Source organism: Phyllobates terribilis, unplaced genomic scaffold, assembly GCF_046119375.1.
Source record: "Phyllobates terribilis strain yellow unplaced genomic scaffold, ASM4611937v1 Scaffold_7__3_contigs__length_470593459, whole genome shotgun sequence".
Lineage (NCBI taxonomy): Eukaryota > Metazoa > Chordata > Amphibia > Anura > Dendrobatidae > Phyllobates > Phyllobates terribilis.
The window spans coordinates 253,127,612-253,141,764 of NW_027362767.1; the positions used below are offsets into that span (position 1 = coordinate 253,127,612).

General features: G+C 40.4%; 1 protein-coding gene across 13 annotated transcripts in view; it reads right to left on the reverse strand.

Moving 5' to 3' along the window:
* RALGPS1 (Ral GEF with PH domain and SH3 binding motif 1) overlaps nucleotides 1-13,592 on the reverse strand; it is a 540,676-nt gene extending 527,084 nt beyond the window's left edge. For 10 of the 13 annotated variants that reach the window (XM_073640264.1, XM_073640270.1, XM_073640276.1 and 7 more), the window contains exon 1: nucleotides 13,453-13,592. The gene's annotated coding sequence lies outside the window, so the exon portion shown is untranslated. The remainder of the gene's footprint in view (nucleotides 1-13,452) is intronic. The other 3 variants (XM_073640268.1, XM_073640263.1, XM_073640269.1) reach the window with 2 other exon arrangements.
* Nucleotides 13,593-14,153: the final 561 nt, after the last annotated feature.

The following is a 14,153-nucleotide window of genomic DNA, read 5'->3' on the forward strand; positions in this document are numbered from 1 at the left end:
CTGGACCCTATCCAGCCTGTGCTCCAACCTGCTAGTACCTCCCCGTCTGCACGCCAGCCGTACTTGTCAGTACCCTCCTGTCTGCATACCAGCCGTGCCTGCCAGTATCCTCCTGTCTGCACGCCAGCCGTACTTGTCAGTACCCTCCTGTCTGCACTCTAGCCGTGCCTGCCAGTGCCCACCTGTCTGCACTCCAGCCGTGCCTGCCAGTGCCCACCTGTCTGCATGCCAGCCGTGCCTGCCAATACCCACCTGTCTGCATGCCAGCCTAACCTGCCTGTTCCTGTATTCCCCAGTGTGGGTCAACAGCCGTGTCCGGGGTCTGGCCTGGAGTAGCACCTGGTCCCTCTGCTCGGTTCCTCCCTGGTGCACGGCGTCGTTAGCCGTCGTGTGACCTTGGTCGGATCGGGTTGATACTTAGTTACACCCCTCCAGGCACTCTCCGGTTCATGGCACAGTGGAATCACTAAATCACGCACACGCCAGTCAGCCCTGGCGTGTGCATAACACTTATCTCCTTTGACTGACAGGTCTCTCCCTATGTACACACATAGGGAGAGACCTGTCAGTCAAAAGGGATAAGTTTCCAGGACAGATAGTCCCCAGACAGCTTTACAAAGTAAGTTTTCTCTGAAAAGCAGCAGTGTTTCTGAGTAAAACATACATAGCTGAAATTAAAGCAGCCAGTGTTTGATCCATACTGCCTGTGGTTCTAGCTGAACGAATCAGTTGCCAGGTTCCCTTTAAAACTTTTCTAAGATTGCAATTTGCATCAGAAGTATTTCCTGACAATATTCCTTTGATGGATGGTTTGCACATATACCTATGTAAAAGCATACATTATCTCTGCAAGCAAAACATAAAAAAGAATGTTTTTTGTTTTATCGAATGTCACTACATCAAGCATAGTCAACTTTACTTTTTTATACATTAAAGAAAAGATATACCAGCAGATACCACCCCAACTGAGACTATTAGGCCGTAAAGACCTCCTTGTAGCCTCTTCGGGTGATTTTCCTTGGCGCACACACCTAAGAAGTTCACATAATGCGATGTGAAACCAGCCTTCGGTAATTCCTACTGAAGTCCATGCTCTAATGATAAATGTAAGGTACAAAGTTTCTGCCATCACGGAGTTAAAGCAATGAGAGAAATTATTTTACGTGGTGAAGTCACCATTTTATTAGATTTAATTTAATTACGAGGCAATTCTTAGATAAATCATGCTACCTCAGTAGTCATTGGACAACGATTCCAGAATCTTAATAACCTTATTATCCTGAGAGGTGCATCCCTCCGAACAGGACAAGTCACCTTGGAATTTTCTGATACTCCTTGAAATGATCCTTTTAGCTTGAAGGTAATTAAATTATTCCATGAGAAGTGACAAAAACAAACCTTCATACAAACATTTCGCTCAATGTCAAAATCGTGACAATCAGGAACAATCATCATCTTTATTCTAAGTGGAAGCAACGCATTCTTGACATAACGAGAGGAAAAAAAAAAAAAAAAGTTTATTGAAAGGATTTTGAGGAAAGTAAACAGAAACTGTATATACAAAACACACAAATACAACACGTGTACAGCCATGACATTGTAAGTAGATATTCATCAACATCCACGTGGACTTTCACAGCAGATTTCGTTCTTTGCAAACTAATGTGAAATCTTCAGCAAATCTATGGCCAAGTATGCATGTCACTCACACACGCACGCAGATTTGGTCACTGATGCTTTCCGGATTTGTGCCCAAATCAGCCGTGCAAATTATCTACTGCATCTCAACTTACTACATTTACAAAATCTGACATGTATTTTCAATAGTAGAAATCCCTAGCTGACCCACAGATTTCTGTCACATCCACACTAAGATTAGTACCATTCTCAGTCAACAGGCTCTCCATGTAGTACCCACTTTAAGCAAGTTACTTATTTCTGTGGCTGATTATTTTTCATGGTCGCATAAAAAAAAAGAGTAAAATTTCAAATGCATATGAAAAGGGTGACAGAAAACCTATTCTCACACATAAGAAGCAGATTTTATATATATTTGGGAACAGAATTTTCACCTAAATCCACCATGTGATGTCATTTTACAGTGAGTACAGAAAGTATTCAGACCCCTTTAAATTTTTCACTCTTTATTTCATTGCAGCCATTTGGTAAATTCTAAAACGTTCATTTTTTTCTCATTAAAGTACACTCTGCACCCCATTTTGACTGAAAAACAAAACAAATGTAGAAATTTTTGCCAATTTATTAAAAAAGAGAAACTGAACTATCACATGGTCATACAGACCCTTTGCTCAGTGTTGAATAGAACCACCCTTTTGAGCTAGTACAGCCATGAGTCTTCTTGGGAATGATGCAACAAGTTTTTCACACCTGGATTTGGGGATCCTCTGCCATTCTTCCTTGCAGATCCTCTCCAGTTCCGTCAGGTTGGATGGTGAACGTTGGTGGACAGCCATTTTCAGGTCTCTTCAGAGATGCTCAATTGGGTTTAGGTCAGGGCTCTGGCTGGGCCAGTCAAGAATGGTCACAGAGTTGTTCTGAAGCCACTCCCTTGTTATTTTAGCTGTGTACTTAGGGTCATTGTCTTGTTGGAAGGTGAACTTTCAGCCAAGTCTGAGGTCCAGAGCACTCTGTAAGAGGTTTTCATCCAGGATCTCTCTGTACTTGGCCGCATTCATGTTTCCTTAAATTGCAACCAGTCGTCCTGTCCCTGCAGCTGAAAAACACCCCCATAGCATGATGCTGCCACCACCATGTTTTACTGTTGGGATTGTATTGGGCAGGTGAGGAGCAGTGCCTGGTTTTCTCCACAAATACCGCTTAGAATTATCACCAAAAAGTTCTACCTTCGTCTCATCAGACCAGAGAATCTTGTTTCTCATAGTCTGGGAGTCCTTCATGTGTTTTTGAGCAAATTCTATGGAGGTTTTCATATGTCTTGCACTGAGGAGAGGCTTCCATCGGGTCACTCTGCCATAAAGGACTGACTGGTGGAGGGCTGCAGTGATAGTTGACTTTGTGGATCTTTCTCCCATCTCCCTACTGCATATATGGAGCTCAGTCACAGTGATCTTGGGGTTCTTCTTTACCTCTCTCACCAAGGCTCTTCTTCCACGATTGCTTAGTTTGGCTGGACGGCCAGGTCTAGGAAGACTTCTGGTGGTCCCAAACTTCTTCCATGTAAGGATTATGGAGGCCACTGTGCTCTTAGGAAATTCTTTTGTAACCATGGCCAGATCTGTGCCTTGCCACAATTTTGTCTCTGAGCTCCTTGGGCACTTCCTTTGAACTCATGATTCTCATTTGGTCTGACATGCACTGTAAGCTATGAGGTCTTATATAGACAGTTGTGTGCCTTTCCAAATCAAGTCCTATCAGTTTAATTAAACACAGCTGGACTCCAATGAAGCAGTAGAACCATCTCAAGGATGATCACAAGGAAATGGACAGCATGTGACTTAAATATGAGTGTCTGAGCAAAGGGTCTAAATACTTATTGACCATGTGATATTTCAGTTTTTAATAGATTTGCAAAAAATTCTACATTTCTATTTTTTTCAGTCAAGATGGGGTGCAGAGTGTACTTTAATGAGAAAAAAAATGAACTTTTTAGAATTTACCAAATGGCTGCAATGAAACAAAGAGTCAAAAATTTAAAGGTGTCTGAATACTTTCCATACCCACTGTATGTTCCGGTGACGCAAATAAAAATATTGCAGAAAACAAATGCATCGCATTCAACATCTTCATATAAAAACCCCTGTAACCCTTCACCTTGCCCCTGTCCAATACATCAATAAGACAAACCTTACTTATGTATGAATAGAAAATCTATTAATTCCCGACGTGTACCAGACACACCCATGAATATTGCATGACCAGTTCAATAAGCTCATTTGAATTCTGATATGACAAGAGATGTATGTCCTTGGTGTAAAGGACACAAATCACCTAAACTCCAAACTTATGGCATCGTCAAGGAAACTAATAACCTGAAAGATATTTGACAGTCACTCGTCAATAGCTTTTAAGGAAAATTACCTGCCTCACTCGAAGCTGCCAGTAGTGGGGATGTTATGTATACATATGTCTTAATAAGCACCAATTACTTTAATCACAATACATAGGTTAGGGCTACAGTGATCAATCAAGAATAGGTCATCAATGGTAAAATCTGGAAAACCACTTGTTGGTTCCAATTCCAATAATGGCTGACATCAACACTGCTTTTTTCGGAAGAGGTGGGCACCCTTGCAGCTAATGAACCTCTCACTTATCCAACTTGTTATAAAAAGTGTGTCCATCAGTAATTTTGGCGGTCGCTCCAGCTACTAAATTATGTAGTTATGTACACATAACCTAGGTTTGTTGACAATCTTCTGCGATTGAGAAAATCAACCCCCAAAATTTATTGTGTCCTGTGAGAACTAATCGCTAAAACCCAAGTGCGACTTACTATTCTGCAAAAAGGTTTTACAACTGACTGTATTCATTTAGAGTATAATCACATTGAACAATTTACTGTTTTATGACTTCATAAATCTGTGTCATGACGCAACTATTGTTAAGCAAGTACAGCAGCATGTAAAAGTTTTGGCACAGCTGGTCAAAATTACTGTTATTGTGAACAGTTAAGAAAGTTGAAAATTAAATGATTTCTAAAAGGCCTAAAGTTAAAGGGGTATTCCCATCTCCAAGATCCTATCCCAATATGTAGAAGGTGTATTAATAATATTAGCAAATACTTCGAATTAGAAATGTATTGTAGTTTTTCTGATTCGCTATGTATTTCCTCATGAGCAGGCATTGCCAGACCTTAAGCATTCAAGGTTACGACCACTAGCAACTAGCTAACTGTCCCTTTATCAGTGGACGTAACCATGGATACCTAAAGGTCCTGCAATGCCCTGCACATGAGGAAAGAGACATAGAGAATCAAAAAAACTATACTACATTTCTAATTGAAGGTATTTGCTAATATTATTATTAATATACCTACTACATATTGGGATATGAGAAAAGAAAAGGTTGACTAAAGAATTTTAGGTTATAGTAAAAAACATAAATCTTTATTAAATTCATATATTAAAATCAATACATAATAATAAACAGACAATAGACGCGTGTAATCGTATCAGAGTGTGGAAATAAATATAGCACAATTGAGCGGGGAGAGAAAACAGATGGTAAGTATAGAGTTAAGAATAGGGCACAGAAAAAAACTCTAATTGGTTGCCAACCATAGACATTATATAGTTAGTCAAACCCAGTATCTTAGTAAATTGTATAGGGTTGGCAACATCACCTCTAGTGATATGCAGTATATAAGGGATCTAATTGATAGCTTGCTTACCCAGCTGAGGACGGATGCCACACGGGGGGTGGTACAAATGTACCCAACTTCCCATATTGGGATAGGATCTTGGAGATGGGACTACCCCTTTAAAGATGACATTTCCTTTGTATTTTAGTAAAAAAAATTATACATATTCATCTTTTGCATTTTGAAAATCACAAAAAGGAAAATGGGCTGATGCAAAAGTTTGGGCACCCTTGGATTTGTGTGTGCTCACATAACTTTGATCACGGTTTCAGATCTTAACTAGCCTGTTAGGGTTATGGCTTGTTCACTATCATCATCATTAGGAAAGGCCAGATGATGCAAATTTCCCAGCTTTATAAAAACCCAGCCTCCTCTAACCTTGTGCCAAAAAAACAGCAGCCATGGGTTCTTCTAAGCAGCTGCCTAGCACTCTGAAAATGAAAATTGTGAAGGCCCACAAAGCAGGAGAAGGCTATAAGAAGATAGCAAAAAGTTTTCAAGTTGCCCTTTACTCAGTTCGAAATGCAATTAAGAAATTACAGTTAACAGGAACAGTGGAGGTCAAGATAAGGTCTGGAAGACCAAGCAAAATTTCAGTCAGAGCTGCTCGTAGGATTGTTAGAGAGACAAATCAGAACCCCCACTTGACTGCAAAAGACCTTCAGAAAGATTTAGCAGACTCTGGAGTTGTGGTACATTGTTCTACTGTTAAGAGACATCTGCACAAATATGGCCTCCATGGAAGAGTCATCAGAAGAAAATCTCTCTGGAGTACTCATCATAAAATTCAGCGTCAGAATTATGCAAAAGAACATCTAAACAAGTCTAATGCATTTTGGAAACAAGTCCTGTGGACCAATGAGGTTAAAATAGAACTCTGTGTCTAAATGTCTGATCTATTCCTGATCGAAGGATTTAAGCTTTTAGTTAAGATAAATCTGTGCTGCACTTTATGTACATGCTCAGTAGTGAGGCAGTGCTGTTGAGTCAGAGTCGGAGGTCAGGGAAATTGAGGAGTCAGAGTCGGTGGTTTGGCTTACCAACTCCACAGCCCTGGAAAAAAGGGCACAGAATTTCAGGGAAAGAACATCTCGCCAACCATTAAGCATGGGGGTGGATCAATCATGCTTTGGGATTGTGCTGCAGCCAATAGCATTGGGGGACATTTCACAGGTAGAGGGAAGAAAGGATTCAATGAAGTTTCAACAAATTCTTGATGCAAACATAACACCATCTGTAAAAAAGCTGAAGTTGAAAAGAGGATGGCTTCTACAAATGGATAATGATCCTAAACACACGTCAAAATCCACAATAGACTACCCCAAAAGGTGCAAGCTAAAGGTTTTACAATGGCCCTCACAGTCCCCTGATCTGAACATCATTGAAAATATGTGACTAGACCTCAAAATAGCATGCAAGACAACCTGGGAATCTCAGAGAACTGGAAGAATTTTCTAAGGAAGAATGGATGAACATCCCTCAAACAAGAATTGAAAGCGTTTACAAGCTGTGATACTTTAAAAGGGGGTGCTACTACGTACTAACCATGCAGGGTGCCCAAACTTTTGCATTGGCCCATTTTCCTTTTTGTAATTTTTAAAATCTAAAAGATGACTATATATTTTTTTGCCTAAAATACAAAGGAAAATGTGTCATCTTTAACTTTAGGCATTTTAGGGGGTTTCCCACAAACAAAAGTTCATTTTAATCAATGGCTGTGTCTCACCATGTACGGAACATGGTCTGATCATACCACCACTCCTGGGCAGGGGAGGAAGCAAAAGAGTATACAGACATTTCAGCAGGGGATTGCAGCTGATTCTTTCTTTGAAGTAAAACATTATTAAAAAACAGGCAGTGACATTTTTTTACCTCACAAGAATCTGCTGCGATCCCATGCTGTAATGTCTGTATTGTCTTTTGCTACCTCCCCCGCCTAGGAGCTGTGATATGATCAGTGTTCCGTACACGGTCCGACACAGCCATTACACAGGGGAACATTTATAAGATTATCTCAGCACAGGAACATTTTATTTAAACACATCCAATTCTGGAAGCTATTATTATTCCAAGATCTATTGATTAAAATCAACTTTCATTTGTGGGACAACCCCTTTAACTGTTCACAATAACAGTAATTTTGACCAGGGGTGCCCAAAATTATTCATGCTACTGTACATTCGGAGAACACCTGACAGGCTCAGTGTCAATTGCATTACAGCCCTACATTTGGAGTATATGAAAGGAAAAGTTGCTGGCAAATACTTATCCAGGAGACTACGTTTTCCTATACAGAGGAGACATTACAAAAAGAACAAGGAAAAAAAAAAAAAACATACTGTGCAGTATACAGTTTTTTTGTTTTTTTTTTTTTATAAAAGGGATCTTATGTACAGTGACATGTACTTGACTTCGGGGTCTTTGTCGGAGGTATATGATAGGAAAGTTCTCAATATATACCGCCAATGAAAGGCTCAGATGCAATCTGCACAGAGCCTTATTTTTCTTGGCTTGACCTTTAAAATAGTAATTTATGTGCACTCAAGAGACCTTTCACAACCACTTTCACTATTACTTTAACCCAGCAGAAGCCTCCTGACTCCTGAGTCATTATATTGCCTAACCACAAGAGGGTCCTTCTGTGTGTTGTATATTATTGAGGTGAGTCCTGTGATTGTTGTGATAATCATGTGGAAGAGAACAGCTCAAGTTGACCACATCTCCCTTCCAGAGTCTGTGGTCTGACTTGCAGTGAAATCCTTTTTCTGTCAGTAACTATGGAAGAAAAAGACATGCAAAAATATGAGAGCACTAGAAATGAGCTATCTTCTCCTACAATACACTACTATATGGCTGTAAATCTGTACCCGTAGGGGAGGGCCCTACCTACATCTTTGATACAGACGCCCCCTGTATTCATCGCTCCCAACTGTCCCAGTTTCCGCGGGACTGTCCCTCTTTGACGGCGCAGCTGTTCTTCCGGCTGTGGAGCAGCGAGCACAGGTAGTAGCCGGCAGCTGCAGCTGCCACGTGTGCCCGCAGCTAAAGGGAATGAATATTCACTCCTCTCCAAACCCATGGAAGTGGAGGGGAGTGAATATTCATTCTCCTTAATACCGTACACTAATCAATCGCAGCCGCCAGTTTCCTGCTGCGGCTCCGAGATCCCGTGTGCCCGGTATTAGAGAGAATGAATATTCACTCTTCTCTACTCCCATGGGCGTGGAGAAGAGTGAATATGCATTCTCTTTAGTAGCGGGCACAGAGGATCGCGGAGCCAGAGCAGGAGCGCGGCCGCTGCTGTGTGCGCGGTTAAGGAGAACTATTCACTCCTCTCCACGCCCATAGTCCTGACATGGAGAGCAGTGACTATCCCCGCAGCTCACCTCGGCCATCTGAGGGGGCATGGCAGAGACGTCATGCGTGCTCAGATGTTGACATGAGCTGCTGCCAGACAGGACGCAGGGTTGGAGCAGAGGGGAGGAAGGAAGGCGAGTATAGTTATTTATTTTTTTCATGTGTGCAGTGATGGGGGGCCATGCATACCAGGATCGGGGATGAGGGGGGTCATGCATACCAGGATCGGAGATGAGGGGGCCATGCATACCAAGATTGGGGATCAGGGCCATCTGCTGAATGCCCCTCATTACCAGCACACTCTGACAACTCCTCCTGCCAGGGGAGGAAAAAAAAATGGTAAATGGGAGTGGATTGGGGTGTGGCCAAAATTTGCTAAGCGCGCCGCATGATCTGTCCCTCTTTCTCTTCTTCAAAAGATGGGAGGTATGCCTATATTGGTAGACACAGACAGAAAAGGGACCGTGTGCAAGAACAAGATATGGGCCCTTTGCAGCCCAAGAGTTCATAAAATGCAAACTTGCACCTGCTTTTGAGGTAGAAATGGGCCCCCTTACCCAGGTTGCACCAATGATATGTCCGCCTATGGCCTACTATATATCTGCAACTATAATCACCAATTTTATTATTTTAAACCGACATTAGCAGTCCTAGTCCCAATGTGAGACTGGAAATCTGGAAATGAAAGTATCATCATAAGTCAGCAATGTGTATATCATAACATAATAAGAAAAATAATCAGCCAGACAAGTAGTAATTACAGTAAAGACCCATCCCCGAAAAGCACCAAACAATATCATGATCCAGCCAAACCATACCTGTTCTGGCCAAGGTGGGTTGTACAAGGTCTACTTTTAGAGGAAGCATGAAGTGACACGTCAGATTTGAAACATTTGGCCTGTTCAGTAAGGGGTTAAATTAATAGCCTATCTTTATTAGATCAGTGGGTGTCAAACTTCAAGCAACCCCACAAATCAGTTGTATGAAAATTGCCACACCACTTGTGAGAGCTCTGCAGCTTATTCAATGTTTACATCAACTTGCAGGCAGCTTCATATTTTTTTCTTTGGTGTTGAAAGAGTTGGAAAAAATGATTTGCAGGACCTAGTGCACAAGCCATGTCGGTAGTCCATGGCCGCTATGCCAGAGCCCTGCAAACCTTGTACTACCTGTCGTCAACTCTTCTGATAAGTAAGCCAGGTGTGACGTCATCATTGTGCAGTGACTTACACATGACGTTGCCTACTAATCAGAAAAAACGTCAGGGGATACCGGTAGGTAGGAGGAGGTTCCCAGGGCTTCCCATTTGGCCATGAACAACTGACGTGGCCGCTGGACTAGGTCCTGCAAAACTTTTTGCTCAACTCTAGTTACAAGTTATTGGACAATTCTGCAATACATTGCCCCGCCGCTACAAAAAGTACATTGCAGGCAAATACTAGCCAGCCTGAATAAACAATAAAGAGGCTGACAATCCTTTAAGGGTTATTTCACACTGGATGTGTTAGGGTATGTTGAAGAGCAATATTTTTGCTGCTTTTTTCTGTAGGAAAACAGCAATCGATAAAAAAAAAAAAAAAAAAAAAAAAAACACAGCGGTAATGATTCAGTAAAATGAGCATTTTTGGTGCGTGTTTTTCGCAAAGGGGATTTTCTGCTCAGTACAATCTCTGAAAGAATTGACATGTTGTGTTTTTTTTTGCTTGTTTTTTAAATGCACCATAGGTTAAAAGGGCAGCTTGATAATGAAATTTTATATTTCGGCTTCTGTTGTAAAAAAAAAAATGCTGCATGTAAACAAGCCCTAATACTGATTTATTTTTTTTATTCTGTAGTTTACGACTTGTTCCCTGTTTAGTATTAACAAATTTTTTAGGTTTTTTGTTTTTTTTATGTTGATGACAAAAATATGGCGGTAAAGCTGCACATGTGAACTAAGCAAATAGTACACTCCTCCTTAAAAATAAGCCATCGACTAGGCTAAAAACGGTACCAATACAGATACGATAGAACATGTTGCATAATGACAAAAAGTAATGTCAAGAAAAACGTACATAAAAAAAAAAAAATGTAAATAAAACCATGTATAAGGTATTTACATAATCTGTAATGATTAAACAAAAAATAAAGACTGATCTGTAAAACAATTAATGAGCGCTAGAATGACAGTAATAATAAATAACACAAGAGTTGGGGGCAATTATAGAGGTTTACAGTACATCAGAGATCGGACAAGCAGCACCCCTGATACACTCAGTAATATGTTTTGGGGAGTTCTCTACATACACACAAGATAAGGAGAAGATATAGGTCACCAATAAATATAATGGTAAGTCTGTAACATGCCATATATAAAGAGGGATTATGGGGATGCATAATGAATGTAGGGCAATATAGGAGGGGGCTATAGGATGTGTATCTGTAGAGCAGCACACAGGGGAGGTGGGTCTGCAGGAACAGACGTGGGATTTTCTCAGGACGCATGTATAAAATAAGCAGATAGAGAACAGAGGGATTATGATGCTGTGTAAGGAGATGGAGGAGACACAAGAGGGTGTCAGGGAGAGCGGCAGATACATGGCAGCCATGTGCCATAGTAAAGGGACTGCAGAGACATCACAGGCCAGCATGGAGGACGAGGCAGCAGATGTGCTGCATATGTGGACATAAAGGGGGCTTCACCAATCATAAAGCCAACACAGGGGAGAAGGAGCGAGCAATCGTGGGGAACACATTAACAAAACATAATACATACAGGTGTAAAAATGTATAGCACATGTGTAAGGCCTCATTTAGCTGTACATTTTTTTACAAAGATCTGCTGCATCAAATTTACATTGTGTTTGGCCCATGTGTACATTTTTACCATCAGCGTTTCAATGTAAAAAAAAAAAATAATAATTATAATATTTATATCTTTTATATAAATATTATATATATAAAAATTATATATTATATAAAATAGAAAAAACAGATAGCAGCACAAACTTGAGCAGATTTCGGGTGCAATACTTTCTGAGTAATGCGGTTGTCCAACGTAAAATATATAAAAGGAAAAAATCAGGCAGCACTCCAGTTCAAGGAAAAATTGTGGACTTTAATCCAGCACCAAGTGGTGCAACGTTTCGAACTCACAACACAACAAAGACCGTGTTGTGAGGTCAAAACGTAGCACCATTTAGTGCTGGATTGAAGTCCACAATTTTTCCTTGAACTGGAGTGCTGCCTGATTTTTTGCATTATATATATATATATATATATATATATATATATATATATATATATATATATATATATATATATATATATTATATAAAACTTAAGCTTGTCCTATCCATTAAACAAACAACAAAGCACTCAGAAGACACCGATGACATTCACTGACCCACTGATTTGCATGGGAGAGTTTGGTCCTGTTTTAAGGCTTGTGACTCCGCCATTTATTTATTTATTTATTTGTTAATATTGTGGCCTAACGATCTCAGAAAAAACAATGGGCGCATGTTCTACCTGTGAAAATGACAGCTAGAACACATACCTGAAAAATGGGCATCTCAATGAAGCCCAAGGGGCGATTTACGGACTATTAGAGCTGGATGGCGTGGATATATACATACAATTTAGAAGGTGACTGTAGTGGTGCCAGTCTAAAAAAATCCCAGGAGCTAATTAAGTGTCCACACAAAGAAAGTGGGGCGAGAGAGGAGGTGACCAGACGGGATAAAACAATCAATCTTCCATTTTTATATATTTTTAGTCACCTCCTATATATTCCATACTTACCCCGCTTAGTCACTTCCTATACCTACCATTTGCATCTTTTACCCCTCTTTTTCACCTTTTACACCTTCCATTTTTATCCAATTACCACGCCTGATTACCTCCTATATCTTCCACTTTCATCCATTTACCCCTCTTAGTCACCTCATTCACACTCTAATATAAAAACATGGCTCTAATACTGATGTGTAACACAGATCGTTGTTTTTATTAACTCGGAGGTGCAGGAATAGAGATTGACATCAATGTAAACATACATCATAAATGAGAGGGCAGGGGTTCATATTTATCATCATTTCTGAGGTAAATGCTATGTTGGGGGGGTCCAGTGAGAAAAATAATATGAATATGTCTATATAATATAATTGGGGGGTGTACATATAATTTCTGAGGTAAACAATGTGTCTATGTATTATAATTGGGGGTGTATGTATAAAATATATATACACATATATACACACACACACACATATACACACTTTTTTATGTAAATGTTAAATAATTCAGTAAAAAAACAGAAGGGTTTAAAAAATAGGGGGGGTAGGGGAATATTGTGGGGTCCATCTATGCAAATGATGAGATGTCAGAAATGACTGTATATATCATAAATGGGTGTATGGGGGGGGGTTATAATTTCTGACGTACATGTTGAGGGGTTCAGTGAGAAAATGACAGGTGTCAATCTGTTATAATTGGGGGCATACATATTCTTAAGCATGTGTGGTGTATATATTATAAGAGGGATATACATGTATTTTCTGAGGTGAATGTTGGGGGGGTTCAGGCAGAAAAGCGATATAAATGGTCAGACACGTATACAGACACGACGTGTATGTGAGGAGATGGATGTTCATCTGATTTATGAGGTAATTACAGCAGGTGGGCGCTATATAAAGGCTGCCTGTATAACATGGGGTATATACGAGGAGACATGTATGTGTCCCCCTCACACACACACATGACCGCGCACTCACCTGTCAGCAGCTCCGGCCTCTCCGCCTCTTTCGACATTTATTTCTCCAGCAGGAACATGGCAGTTCCGACACATTGAGCCAGACTTCAGGAAGCGTCAGGTGCAGCGATGAGCGGCGGGGAGGGCAACCAATCAGCAGCCGCGGTCAGAGAGCCCAACCAACGAACGTCCAATCAGAGCTGGAGGGAGGCGGGAATATGTAGATGACAGCGTCTGGAGCAGTGCGCAGGTGCTCCCTTCTCAGGAGGAGGATGAGGATGATGATGATGAGGATGATGGGGATTTATTATTACATTTTTTTTAGTCTGCATTGAGGTTTCTTCTGCACAAAGAAGCGGTGCAGTCCTGTTACCCGGGAAGGGGGAGAGAGGGGAGGGGTTCTGAGCTTCAGGCTCTCCTCTTATATTAACCCTTTATTGACTGGACATTTCCAGCCTTTAAAAAATATATATTTTTTTATTTTAATCAATTTTAATTTTTGTATTAATCCATTCTCTAAGATATTTTTTTTAGAGTGAACATCGCACAGGTTTGTTTTTTTTACTTCTTTCTAAATACAAATCCCTTTACAGAATTAAAGGAGGGTTTTTTTTTGGAAGGGAATGAAAATAATTTATCTGATGACAAGAAATGGGAAGAAAAAAAATAGAAAGTTATTCTGTGTTCACATATTGCGAATTTAGTGCGTAATTTCCGCACATA